Source organism: Marmota flaviventris, chromosome X (genome assembly GCF_047511675.1).
Source record: "Marmota flaviventris isolate mMarFla1 chromosome X, mMarFla1.hap1, whole genome shotgun sequence".
Lineage (NCBI taxonomy): Eukaryota > Metazoa > Chordata > Mammalia > Rodentia > Sciuridae > Marmota > Marmota flaviventris.
In genome coordinates this window covers 54,736,322-54,750,294 of record NC_092518.1, presented here as the reverse complement: position 1 = coordinate 54,750,294, position 13,973 = coordinate 54,736,322, and positions in this window count along the sequence as shown.

The following is a 13,973-nucleotide window of genomic DNA, read 5'->3' as shown; positions in this document are numbered from 1 at the left end:
ATATAAAGTATGTTCACACCATTTATGTCTTCATACATGTACTTTGGATAATGATGTCTATCACATTCCACGATCCTTGCTAATCCTCTATCCCGTACCTTTCCCTCCCATCTCTCTTCCCTATCTAGAATTTATCTATTCCTCCCATGTTCTCCTTCCCTATCCCACTATAAGTCAGCCTCCTTATGTCAGGGAAAACATTCGACATTTGTTTTTTGGGGATTGGCTAACTTCACTTAACATTATCTTCTCCAATGCCATCCATTTACCTGCAAATGCCATGATTTTATTCTTTTTTATTGCTGAGTAAAATTCCACTGAGTATATATGCCACATTTGTTTTAATCCATTCATCCACTGAAGGGCATCTAGATTGGCTCCAAAGTTTAGCTATTGTGAATAGTGTTGCTATAAACATTGATGTGGCTGTGTCCCTGTAGTATGCTGTTTTTAAGTCCTTTGTGTATAGTCTGAGGAGAGGGATAGCTGGGTCAAATGGTGGTTCCATTCCCAGATTTCCAAGGAATCTTCATACTGCTTGTAATAACTTTTTTGAATCAAAGTTTATTTCTTCTGCTCTATTCCAAGGGGTAAGTAAACCAAAAGCAGATGTCAAAATCAGTCACTTGTCAAATACAAATTCATAAATTAAAGGATATTCTACAAAATTTGGAGAACAAGGAAAAAATCCTTTGTAAAATCTGATGAAAATCATGAATACAGCTGAAAAATTCTTAGGCATCCCATGATATTTTGTATGGAATTTTAGTAATGAATTTAATCAATATGTTGCATAAAATAAAACCAATCATATAAAAACAATATGAGAAAAAAAGAGGAGGGAATACATTTTAATTCATTTTATGAGACCAGTATTATTCTGGTAACACAGTTAACAAAGACATTAAAAGAAAGCTACAGATCGATATTGCTTGTTAATATAGATACAAAAATTCTTAACAAATTATTATCAAATTGAATACAATATTATATAAAAGGATAATACACTGTGGCCAGGCATGGTGGCACATGCCTATAATCCTAGGAGCTCAGGAGGCTAAGGCAGGAGGAATGCAAGTTCAAAGCCAGCCTCAGAAAAAGCAAGGTGTGAAGCAACTCAGTGTCTCTAAAAAAAAAAAAAATACACAATAGGGTTGAGGATGTGGCTCAGTGGTTGAGTGCCCCTGAGTTCAATCTCTGGTGGTGGTGGTGGTGGTGGTGGTGGTGGTGGTTCTTCTTCTTCTCCTTCTTCTCCTCCTCCTCCTCCTCCTCCTCCTCCTCCTCCTCCTCCTCCTCCTCCTCCTCCTCAAAGGACCCTATGATGAGGATGAAAAAAAAACTAAGTTGTGAGAAAAGATTTGTAACACATATCTGACAAAGGACTAATATCTAGAATATATTTAAAACTCTCAATGGTCAACAATCAAAAATACTCCAATTTTAAAATGGGCAAAAATACATGCACAGACATTTCACAGAACAGGATGTACAGAAGGCAAAACAAATCTGTATGGTTTATGACATCTTACTTTATGTCAACTAGGAAGAGGTCCAACTTCATTAGTTTCCAAGGAAATGCAAATTAAAACCATAGTGAGATCTCACTGCACATTTATCTCAGTGGCAAAAGCAAAAAAACAGTGACAACAATGACAAATGCTGACAAAGAAGCAGGGAAACGGGATCACTCATACATTGCTGGTGGAAACATAAATGGTATAGTAACCCTCAGCTACTGAGACAGATAGACCAGACCACCCATAGGCAGCCAGGAAATGGGTCCCAGAGAAGCAAAGGAGGAAGACAGGATTTGGAAATCAAGCTTCTAACCCCAGCTGGTCCTGGGGTTAGAACAGGACACAAAACAGCCATAAGGACTGTTCCTTAATAGCCCCTAGACATGACCAACTGCAAAAGGTACTTCCTTTTGTGACAACAGACCCTCACGTCAACGTTTGTGCTGATAAACACTTAGAAATCACTTTTCTCCAGATTTTCTGAAGAAGACACAATACAGCTAGTTGATTGGCCCTTTCTGAATCCTACCAGTCCATCAATCAATTATAGGGACAGATCAAGCCAGACACTTGTTGGAATCCGTTTCTTAGAAACCCTCCCTCTTCGAGAGCTCTTATTTTCTTTCTATTACTCTAGGAAATCTTATTACTTTGCTCTCACCCTTGTGTCTGTGGATTTTACTCTTCAAATTTGCAAGACAAAGAATACACCTGACATTTGTCCTCCACATTATAATACCATATGACCCCCAACAAATGCTCCCTTGAGCATTTATCCTAGATAAGTGGAAATTTATCTTCACACAAAAATCTGAACACATTTAAGGTAGCATTGCTTTTATTTTAATCAGAAACTAGAAGTAACCAAAATGTACTCAAATAGGTGACTATCACAATAAACAGTGCTATATTCATACCATGGAATACTAGTCAACAATAAAGGCATGAAATATTGACATAAGCAACAACCTGGATTTATCTCAAGGGCTTTATACACAGTGAAAATAAAAAGAGCACATGCCGCAAGCACATATTGTATGATTCCATGTATATAACTTTCTTGAAATGACAAAGTTATAGAAATGGTGAACAACTTACTGCTTGCCCGTGGTTATGGGTGGAATAGGGAACAGGGAAATGGGAGTGGCTATAAAAGGGTAACAAGCGGAATCTTTGTGGTGTTTGAAATATTCTGCATCTTGACTTTGGTGGTGGATACATGAACCTGCACAGGTGAAAAAACTGAATAAAACAAAAAACATACAGACATATTTAAACACACACATGGAGATAAAACTAAAGAAAAAAATTTTTTTGAGGAAATTGAAACTGTAATTGTGTGTTGTTTTTTTTTTAAAGAATAATATCACTATTTAGGAAAAATTCAATATCTCATGAGATTCAGTCAAAGCTCTACTCATTTCAAATATATAGCATTAAATGTTATCAATACAAGACTATTCCCCACACAAAATAGGAATATTTAAAAATTATATAAAATTTAAACATATTGTAATATTGAGGAATGAGATGTGATAAACAATAAAATTTAAAGAAACAATAAAAAGTAGAGTTCACATATGCAAAACTGTTTCTTAAAAGTAATTATTAGAAATTTATGGATATAGTCTCCAGAAAAAATATAAAGCACAATTATTTAAAAATGAATAACGAAGTTGAAATGAACTTCTAAATTTAATAAAAATTAAAATTATAAGCTGATACACTATGAAACTTGACGGTAGGAAAAATATCAATGCCTAACTACTCTTAATTTCAGAGTATAAAACAGCAATATTTGAAGTGGAAAAAAATCATAAATCATCATTTAAAAATTATTCCTCAAAATATTTTTACCAATAAACTTTTCAATTTTTAAGAGGTTAATTCTTGTTTTTATGAATAGGAATTCATAAAAAAGCATTCCAATTAATGATTAACTTAATTTAATTAATTTGAAAGTCTTAAACCTGATTCTAAAATCTGACAAAGTATCACACTGCCAAAAATATATCCATAGTCTAATCCATTTTTAAATATATAGACAAAAAGTCTAAGTGTGAAATAGCAAATGAAATTTAGCAATATCTTAATGAAATAATTCACTTAAACCAGTGATGGCTGAGTTATGAATTCATTAACAGTTAATCACAGAAATAGATTAAAATCTCTCTAGAAATGGAATAAAATATGAAAAAATCTTACTATTTATCCCCAAAACTAAAGAAATCTGTACAAGATCAGTCAATTGTATGAATGCCAATATCCTGGCTAAGATATTGTGCTGTAGATTTGCGGAAAGGTATCATTGAGAGGAAGTAGGCAAAGGGCATATAGGCTATTTCTGTATTCTTTTCTACAACTATGTCTGAATCTATATTTATCTCAAAATAAAAAATTTAATTAATAAAAAGTTGTCATTGAGAGATCACCTTAATCCCTATCAGACATTAAAATGTTGCTATTTTTATGGTTTAGATATTAGGTGTCCCCCAAAAATATCATGTGTGAGACAATGCAAAAAAGCTTAGAGGTGGGCTGGGGATGTGGTTCAAGTGGTAGCATGCTCAGCTGGCATGCGTAAGGCACTGGGTTCAATCCTCAGCACCACATAAAAGTAAAATAAAGATATCGTGTCCATCTAAAATTAAAAAATATTAAAAAAAGAATGGTGAGAAATGAAATACATATAAAGGAAAGGAATATTAAAAAAAAAAAAACAAAAACGCTTAGAGGTGAAATGATTGCATTGGCAAGCCGTAACCTAATTAGTGTGTTAATCCACTGTTAGGGATTAATGGGGTGGTAACTATAGGTGGGTAGGGTGTGACTGGAGGAGGTGGGTCTTTGGGGGCATGCCTTTGGGGTTTATATTTTGTCTTGATTAGGGGAGCTCTTTCTCTGCTTCCTGATTGTAATGTCCTCCTCTGCTTTCCTCTGCTACATTCTTCCACCATGATGTTTTGCCTCATCTCAGGCAAAGAGCAATGGAGTTGGCCCTCTATGGACTAAGATCTGTGAAACTTAAGACCCAAAATAAGAAAGAAAGAAGCTAGCGCCCAGTCAAGTCTCCAAGGACAGCACAAGCACTACAAAATTTTTCCCAAGTCATGGGAAATAAACAAATTTAAAAAGGAGGTACTGAGAAAACAGCATGAAATAGGTGGTGGGTGCAGATAGTCTGATCAGTTTGTATCTTAAACTGACCAATTCCTATGGTGGCAAAGTAGAGGAGACAGATGAGTCCCGGAAAAGCTAGCGGTTTTCCAATTAAAAATGGAACTGGACACAAGCAGGGGAGAGAATACAAGTTTGCAGGGAATGTGGACAAATATTGAGCCCTACATCAATCCTCATCATACAGGAGAAGGGACACTCAAGGCAGAGACCCTATATTTGCAGTGTGAGAGAAGTTATACATAGATGACATGTGGGAAAAGCTTTGGCTGAAATGGATTTGGGCAGGGCTTGGATTTTATATTTGTAGTAACAGTAAGCCACAATTAAGCACAATCTCAACAGTTACCAGCAAAATGAACAAAGACATCCATCCTCCAGCTCTGAGGGTTAGTGAGAAGATGTCACTGACAAGAAGAGATGAAGGCTCTAGATGTGATGGCGAAATGTTGTGTGGGATCCTGGATGGGGTCCTGAACAGGAAAAAGCAAAACTAAGGAAATTCAAAGAAAACATGGTCTTTAGTTCATAACAGCATATCAGGATTTATTCATTATGACAAATTATATCAGGTGTTTATAATCCAGTTGATAGAGGTCATGTAAGATGTTAATAACAGAGTAAACAAGGTTGAGGTTATATGGAAAAATCTATGTACTTTCTTTGCAATTCTGTATAAACATAAAACTAGAATAAAACTTTAAAACAAGGCTTTATTTATTAATAACCTATTTGTTTAATTATTCATGCTCTTAATCACTAGTAATTGACACCTTAACTACTCACTTTTTTCAACAATCATAACTGTGACACAAAACCTAAATAATGGAATGGCATGGCGGCACATGCCTGTAATCCCAGCTGCTCGGGAGGCTGAGGCAGGAGGATCGCGAGTTCAAAGCCAGCCTCAGCAACGGTGAGGGACTAAGCAACTTAGTAAGACCGTGTCTCTAAATAAAATACAAAATAGGGCTTGAGGTGTGGCTCAGTGGTTGAGTGCCCTTGAGTTCAATCCCTGGTCCCAAAACAAAACCTAAATAATATAAACTGCACAATTCAAGGTAATTGTCCTTTTACATATTTCACATTGAAGAAATAACACATATGTATAAACTTGTTTATTATAAATATATTCTTATTCTGTGCTTATGTGCTAGGTTTGCTCACTAAAAGGCTGGTCACTTTAGAAAAAAATGTCAAATTTTGGAGACTCAATTTCAACTTTCAGCTGAAATTTTTCAAAAGTGACTTTGTAAAACTATGTTCCAGGGGCAAATAGACTCACTGTGACTAAATCACCTTCTCCGAAGAATCCTTTTCTTTGTTTCCATGCGTAACTCTTAGCAGCAAGAAATAGAATCAAATACTTACCACACAGAAAACAATATTCAAAGGAAAGAAAAATGTAAACAACACTTGTGACCACAATTATTCAGTGTCTCATCACAATGCTTTCTAATACAGAAGAATTTAATAGGGTATTAGAAGTTGATTTCCTCAATGATGTTTTACAGAAAGTGGTGAAACTAGAGAAAGAAAGAGGCAGCACACTTTGTGAGTGGGGTTTTTTGATGTTGCTAAATTTTATGGGAAAATATCACTTATATTTTAGATATCACATAGGATTGTTGAAAAACCAACTTTTCAAATGCTTCCAAATTTAGTTAATCTTATAAGGAATATCATTATCAATATACCTAGTTTTGAAGCTAATGATAAAACATATATGTCCCTTCTTTGCATAATCAATTAGAAAATGAAAAATTATTGCTCCTGGAAAAACATTTAGACCCAAATATAATTGAGAATATCAGTGTGAAATATTCTCCCTGACAATGAATTATAAGACAAAAGAAAGCCATCATAGGGGCTGCAGCTGTGGCCCAATGGTAGAGGACTTGCTTAGCATGCGTGAAGCACTGGGTTCGATCCTAACCACCACATAAAAATAAATAAATACAATAAAGGCATATAAAATGGTATCACCTGTTTTTTTTTTTTTAAGTAAGCCATCATAAACATATATGGCACATCATAAAGTATGTTCACATGAAACACACTGTCATAACAGAAGAAAGCTTTATTGCCTTTAAAATAAAAAAATGGTGAAGTCTAGCTTAGAAAATTATCAATTAATTGAAAACATATTGTAATGACAATAAAAATGTTCCTGAACAAACATAGAATAATGGACAAGTATAGTAGCTGTAGGAAACTATAGAAGGCTTTATAGTTACCTTCTCAAGGTGATTAAATGAAATCTACACTTTGTTCAGCATACAAACTTAATACATCGAATTTCTGCTTCTATTAATTCAAATATAATAACCTTTAAAATAAAGTAAAAATCATACTTTTTGCAAATTAAACAAACATGAGATAGTCTCAACTCTGTTTTAAAACTACCTTGTAATGACATGGCAGCACTGACATTATAAGATACAGTCAGGACATTACCCACACAGAGTAACATTCACTAAATACTGTATATAACCTATATTATCTGAAAAGAAGAAATTCAAATCACTGAAATCAAAAGCACCCTAGTACTTTTTGCAATGATATTTTCCATAGAGGGGAAGTAATTAATAAGGCTCTCGTGAACAAGTTTCCTGACAATATGTAAAACATCATGATTATTAGAAGGCTCATCCCCTTGTTGGCAAGAAATGGCAGAAGTAACTTTCTGATGAATGTAAAACTTTAGAAAAACATGTGAACATACTTTCTAATTTTGAAAAAAAAAAAGAAAACAAAAAGCAATTTTGTCTCCTTAACAGGAGAGCATTCATTGCTAGTAAATGTATCCGATTTATGAAAATCAGCTAATGACTAGTCCCTTACATATTCTAATGGTTTGAATCTTAAAGAAATTTCATCCCAAATGATTTAAAACATCATAAAATATCATGAAAACAACACCATCCCATTTCTATTTTTAAAGTCAAATTTGCAAATTGTTGTGAGCCATTGATAGGCTGTTTGTGTGAGCTATGCACATTGGAGCTATATGAGGGGACAGGTCTGACATTGCATGCTGATTGTGTAGGCTGTGCAATGCAAGTGTGCCTATCCTCTCACTCTGCCTCTAATCCCACAAATCACCTGAGATGTGTGTGAGTGCCAAGAAGTCAATCAATCTGTTGACCACAAGACATCACAAAGCAAGACTCCACCTTTGAAACATTATCCCCTGCCTTATTTGGGTAAAATATTCTATTGAATGTCTTTTCACTATAAATAAAGGGGTTCTGGGTGGACTCTCTCCCTTGCCTTCCAGCTTAGAAAAGGACCCTTGAAGTCCCACAACAGTCCCACCCTCAATCTGAGAAACCCACATCCCTGTGTTGTGTGATTTCTACACCGTTTTCTTAGTTTAATATTGCAGCCAGCTCTTTTGAACCCAGCTCATCTCATCAACACAGGTCAATGGTGAAAACAATCTTATCCAAATTTGGAAGAGGCCAAAGAATTTGTGCATATGTATAACTATGTAAGCTCTTAAAACAATACCCCACACAGTTGGGTACATTCAAAGGCATCTTTTGGTTTTTCAATTTCAAAACAGGGCCTCATGTGTGGTAGGAAAGTGCTCTACCTCTGAGCTACACCCCAAGCCCTCAAGGACATCTGATTGAGCACAGATTAAAGAAAAATCACTTAAATGATTGCAAGAGATTGTCAAACCATTCTCTCCATGAAAAAGAAGGTAAGCCAAGATGTATATTTTTAAAATATCATTAATGAAATATAGCAGATGTAGAAAGGTTTCAGAATTCTGCAGAAAGCAAGAAAGTGGGGAGAAATTAAGTCACTTGTAAGAAACCTATGGCATCCAACTGGAAACCAAGAGGATACAGGAGATTTCCTAGTGAACACACACCTTAAGGACTCTAAAGGAAGGAAACTATGAACAGACAATTTTATCAGGAACTGGGAGAGGCTGCCTTTGCTAAAAGTGGTGGCTTTTCACTTAGGCCTGAAGATGCCTGGTTTGGAACTAAAAGCAGGGTGTAGCTTGGCATCTCTGCCTTGGTATCTGTCTCTTTATTCCCTTTAGTTCCTTATGATTTACCCAGCTCTGCATGCAGGCATGCTGATGCTGTAAATAGTGTTGATCTACAAACTGATAATGCAAAGTTTATTAGCCCTAAATTTACCTAAACCTACTTCCTCCCTGTCAAGACTGAGGCAAGATTTTTTTTTCTGAGATGTTAATCAAATATTTTAATAGAGAATTATATTTTACATGCACCAGAGCAGTGGTTTCCTGTTTTCGTATTTTAATGACAAGTATATTTTAAAACACTGCATCTTTAAAAGAATTATATTTGAATAAAAAACAAGCAAAAAAATAAAAGATTTAAAATTGATCTATATCCCAATATCTCTACCAGTTAATCTCTATGTAAACTTTTTTTTTTTTTTTTATTGGTTGAGGCAGGATTTGCAGGGACATTTCCAACATTCTGTTTCAGGCCCCTGAAGTGGCACTTTTAAAAGTCTCCATTCTTCTAGGAACAATGGAGCCTTGCAGGCACATCACACCAGAGGATGCCCCCTCCCTAAGCAGGAACAATCATCTTCTGGGGCCTGTTTTCTCCCTTCTGGGATCAGGAGTCTGGTAGATAAACAACCTGAGCAGCAAAATGGAGATTATCCATTCATATGATAAGGACTTCTCCCAGGGGGCACCTCAGAGAACCAGAACTTAAATAATGATCAACTAGGCCACAGTTTGACCAAGGTTGCTTAATTATGTATGCCTTTCACTTTTTGACCCAGTTCTTCCTCTAAACCCATAGGTCATGCCAGGTTCCTGAAGACAGGGCTGAGAGGCTTGCTCTCACTTTGCCTTCTCAATACGGAAATATTGATTCTAGTGACTTTCCTGCTTCTCACCACTAACTTTTCTCTTTGGTTGTCAGGGCCAGTGGTTGGAACAGGTTTATCAGAACCCACCTTGCATTCAAAAAGACCCTGGGGGCATAGGGATTCCCATGTGTGTGTTAGCTAACTTGTAACAAATTTTGTTTTTTTATTTTAAATGGTCAAGATCTAGAAGAAACATCCTTGATTCATTTCATGGTAGACATATCAAAGCCTGACAGTCAAGACATTTCACTGAATGTGGAATGTGAATGGGCATGCAACTGGCCCCTTTTTCTGTGCTCTTACAAATACGTGCTAATGAACTGTGATTTTCTCAACACAAAAACGTTAATGACGTTTTTCTTTCCGTAAAAGCCAGAGAACAAATTTTTAATAATTTCAGGCTTGGGAAGAAAGAAAGAATATACTTAAATCCCTGAGACCTTTACTAGACCTTCTTTTTAGATTTTCAATGTTTTTTTTTTCCTAACACTTCAATGTTGTAAGCAGTCAAACCATTAAAACCTGAACAAAATCTACTAGGGTTGTGCATGGGCCCTTGTTCCTGGGACTGAGGGTTGACTCTTTGATGCCCCTCACACCTTTCCCAGAAACTGTTAGGGAACAGACAGATGTGAATGGTGGGAACATGAGGTTAAGAGAATAATTCTGTAAAATGAGGCCACTTTTCTGATCCCACCTATGCGTTCTTTGCCAAAAAAGCAATTTGCTTGCAGCCCTGCCTGGCCAAAGTGGACAGGATATATCACATTCTGCAGCAAACTTCCAGTTATCTGCAAGGAAAGGCAGGCATGACACAACTTTGGTAAGAGGAACCAAAGTTTCTTGAAGGGAGAGAATTTTGTGACCCTTTAACAGACCAGATACCAGAAGATGAGGATAAATCCTCTTAACCATAAAACCCTCAAGAATAATTAGAATCTAATTAGAAACTGTCAGCATGGCCAAGGTGACAGATTTGTCATGGTGATAGGCATTTGAAACATCATGTCACCCTGCTGTCAGTCAAAAGTCAAGAGGTTGATCTGGGTGGGATTCTCTGGGATCTCCAGTACAACTGGAGTGCAGGAGAGGCACATTGTCCCTCTCCCTAGAGGACTCACTCTCTCCCTTGAGAGGGTTACTCTTCCCGTTTCTTATCCCTTCAGTAAATTTACTCCTGCTACTCTGAGCGACATATTTGAAATCTTTCTCACTTGATCACATGAATTGGGGTTTGAATGGGGGGTCTTCACACTGACTCAGTTTCCTGGAAGGCCCTAGCTCAGTAAGCATTGAGACTCTGGGGGGTGTCTCAATGTTTCTCCATCCTCTGTACCATGATTTTCCCAGAACCAAACTGAGTCACTATATGAGTCATCAAAGCCTCAGGTAAGGGATACTTTTATAGAATAAATCTTGCAAAGAACATGAGAAAGTGAAGAATACTTCAGCCCTCACTGCAGAGGTTCCTGGGAGCTGATATCCTGACTCTGGGTGGTGGAGTCAGACACACTTCTTACAAAATCCTAACCTAGAAGCTTCCTTGGAGTATCAGGATACACACTTACCTGACAATCTCTGGAATTCTGGGCAGAGTAATTCAGCTCTCTGCCCAGGCAGCCCTCATTATGGAGGCTCCTGAGAGCTGAGAAACCTAGGATTCTAGGTAACAGAATGTGAACTTGCACTTGACCTTGAACATGGTTTTGGATTTGACCATGAAGTCAACTATGACTTTGACAGAATTTATACACACACACACACACACACACACACACACACACACACACCCCTTGTTGGTGGGCACAGCACCTTTATTTAATTTATTTATTTTTATGTGTTACTGAGGATAGAACCTAGTTCATCACATGTGCTACAGAAGCACTCTAGCATTGAGCTACAACCCTAGCCCTGAATTTGACTGAATTTGACTTTAAATTTGAGCTTAATCTTGAAGCAGAATCTATTCCCCCAAACAATGCTTCTCCCTCAGCTCCATGAGCCTGGCTTCAGCACAGGATCCTGAGCCCCTCCAGACCATTCACTGCTCCTCAACTCTATGGTGCCCTGGTCATGGAAGCCTTAGACAAGGTAAAGATGATGGATGATGAATGCCTAGGATAAAAGCAGTCCCTCACAGCAAGCTGCCCAGTGTCTTTTAACAACTACCAGAAAATGGGTACCTCCTACCTGAAACCAATTCACCCACATAAGTTGGGCAAGGCGATCAATGCCCCTTTGGGGGACATAAGGGACTCCTTTCCAAAGACAACTGATCATTCCTTGGGATCATGAGCCTCCATTGAAGGCACTGCACGCACCATACCCTCTGTCATTGGTGTGCTTTCCACAGAGATAACCAGGGTGCCACACCATCACTTCAGAGTCTGGATAAACACTGGCAGCTGCACTGTTTATGTATACCAGGGGCTGGGTGCATGTAATGGAGAAGACACAATTCAGGGACACTGTCCAACCCTTTGTCCTGCTCAGCCTATATACTCCCCTGCTCGGGGACTTGAAAATTGTTACAAGGCCTTGTGGGAAGAGGTGGTCTTTCTCAAGGACCAGGTACCCACTTTTATACCCCTAAATATATTTTCAGACAACAATCAAAGTGATAAGGATGCCCATTGATAGAGAAAAGGTCTTCAGCTTCTCAAACTGCAGCCACATGATGAAGGGGATGCCCCTTCCCACAGTGTAGAGGGATTCACAGGGACACCAAGAGGGCAGACCCTGGAGGACAGGTCACCCACTGACCCTTTTCCTTCTCCTCAAAATCCCCTGCACAGGGAGCATGAAATGGAAGTCTATCAGGTGGGAAACCTGCATGGATGGTCTAAGGAGACCCTCCTAGTTGCTCTTGCCTGCACCTGGCCTGTTGGAACAAAACAGGCCAACAAGGGGTGAAGCAGGGTACACTCATGGGCCAGGATGCCACCAGGAGACCCAGGGGTTTAGGAGTGGCCAGGCACCATGTAGTGGCCAGCAGAAAAGGAACTCAAGGGCCAGCCAGCACCCTAAGGACAGCCAGATAGCAGAGGACCTTCCCCATGGCAGAGGAAACAGGCAGCTTTGGAGAAGCACATAGTGAGAAGACCTGATGATACAGACAGGGCCAATGTTTGCACCTCAAACTGACCATTTCCCACAATAGCAAAGCAGAGGAGAGAGATGCAGAGGAAATAGATGTTGAGAAAGTTTGCATGTTCTTTGTTTGTTTGTTTTACACAGGGGAGAGGGTGCATGTGTGAAAGGAATGTGAGCAAGGAAGTAGTCATAGGTCAAACCCCATACTAGGCGGAGGGGACACATAGAGGAGAAGCCCTGGGCTTGTATGGAGTGTGAGAGAGGCGTCACACTGAATGCACACGTGCATAGCGTGGGCTGAAATGGATTTGGGTAGGGCTTGGAATTTACCTTTTCAGGAAGGGTAAGTCCTTAATGATGAAACCACAAATCAACAGGCAATGGACAAACATAGAGACAGACCTGCACTTCCCAGCTCTGTGTGGATATCAGAGAAAGTCTACTTATTAACCCCTCATATTCCTCTGCAGTACAGAGACCAGAAATAACTGATCCAGCAAATGCTCCACCTGTGACAAGGGATGAAGTAGAAAAGTAGGGGAATGCCACAGTCTGGCTGGGCACAAATGCCGCAGTCTGGCTGGGCACACAATCACGAGCTTAGTCACTGAAAGCAGAAGGTTCCAGGAGGCCACAGCAAACTCCAATCCTCAGCTCAAGACTCCACAGGAATTCCGTCCCTAGGAAGTCAAAACTCTGGAGTCCCTTTGGTTAAGACATTAGAGAATCATTCCTGGCCTCAGACAGATAAATCTAGGACTTGCCACAGAGTTGAGTCCCCTATTCTGGGAAGTGAGGCTTCTTCTCCCTCCCATTCATTGCCTGGTTCCTACCTGGGCTTCTCCTGGATCCTCTCCTGGTTTCCTCCAACCCCTATTGCCTTAGAGGTGAGACCCAGACACAGATGTTGTGTGTGTGTGTGTGTGTGTGTGTGTACCTGCATGTTGAGTGAGCATACTTAGATATATGTATGAGTGGGTGTGTGCATGTATGTGTCTTGGTGTGTATATCTGTGTTGGTTGGGGTAGGGTTGTAAGGGGCATATGTATGCCTATAAACTGCTCCTGGTTGCAACACTCTTCAGTGCCTAGGAAAGTTTGCAATAAGGTAATGCCTCAAAAGAATGCCATGAGAAAGGAAATGCTGAGGGGGAGACTGGGCATTTCCTTTATGTCCAGTGTTTAGGTGAGAATTGAAACAAAGTGAATTGAAACAAAATGAAACAAAGTGACCTTGGTTGTACACTAAAAGAATGTACTCAAAACAAATTCATCTCTGTGTGTGTGTGTGTGTGTGTGTGTGTATTCTCCT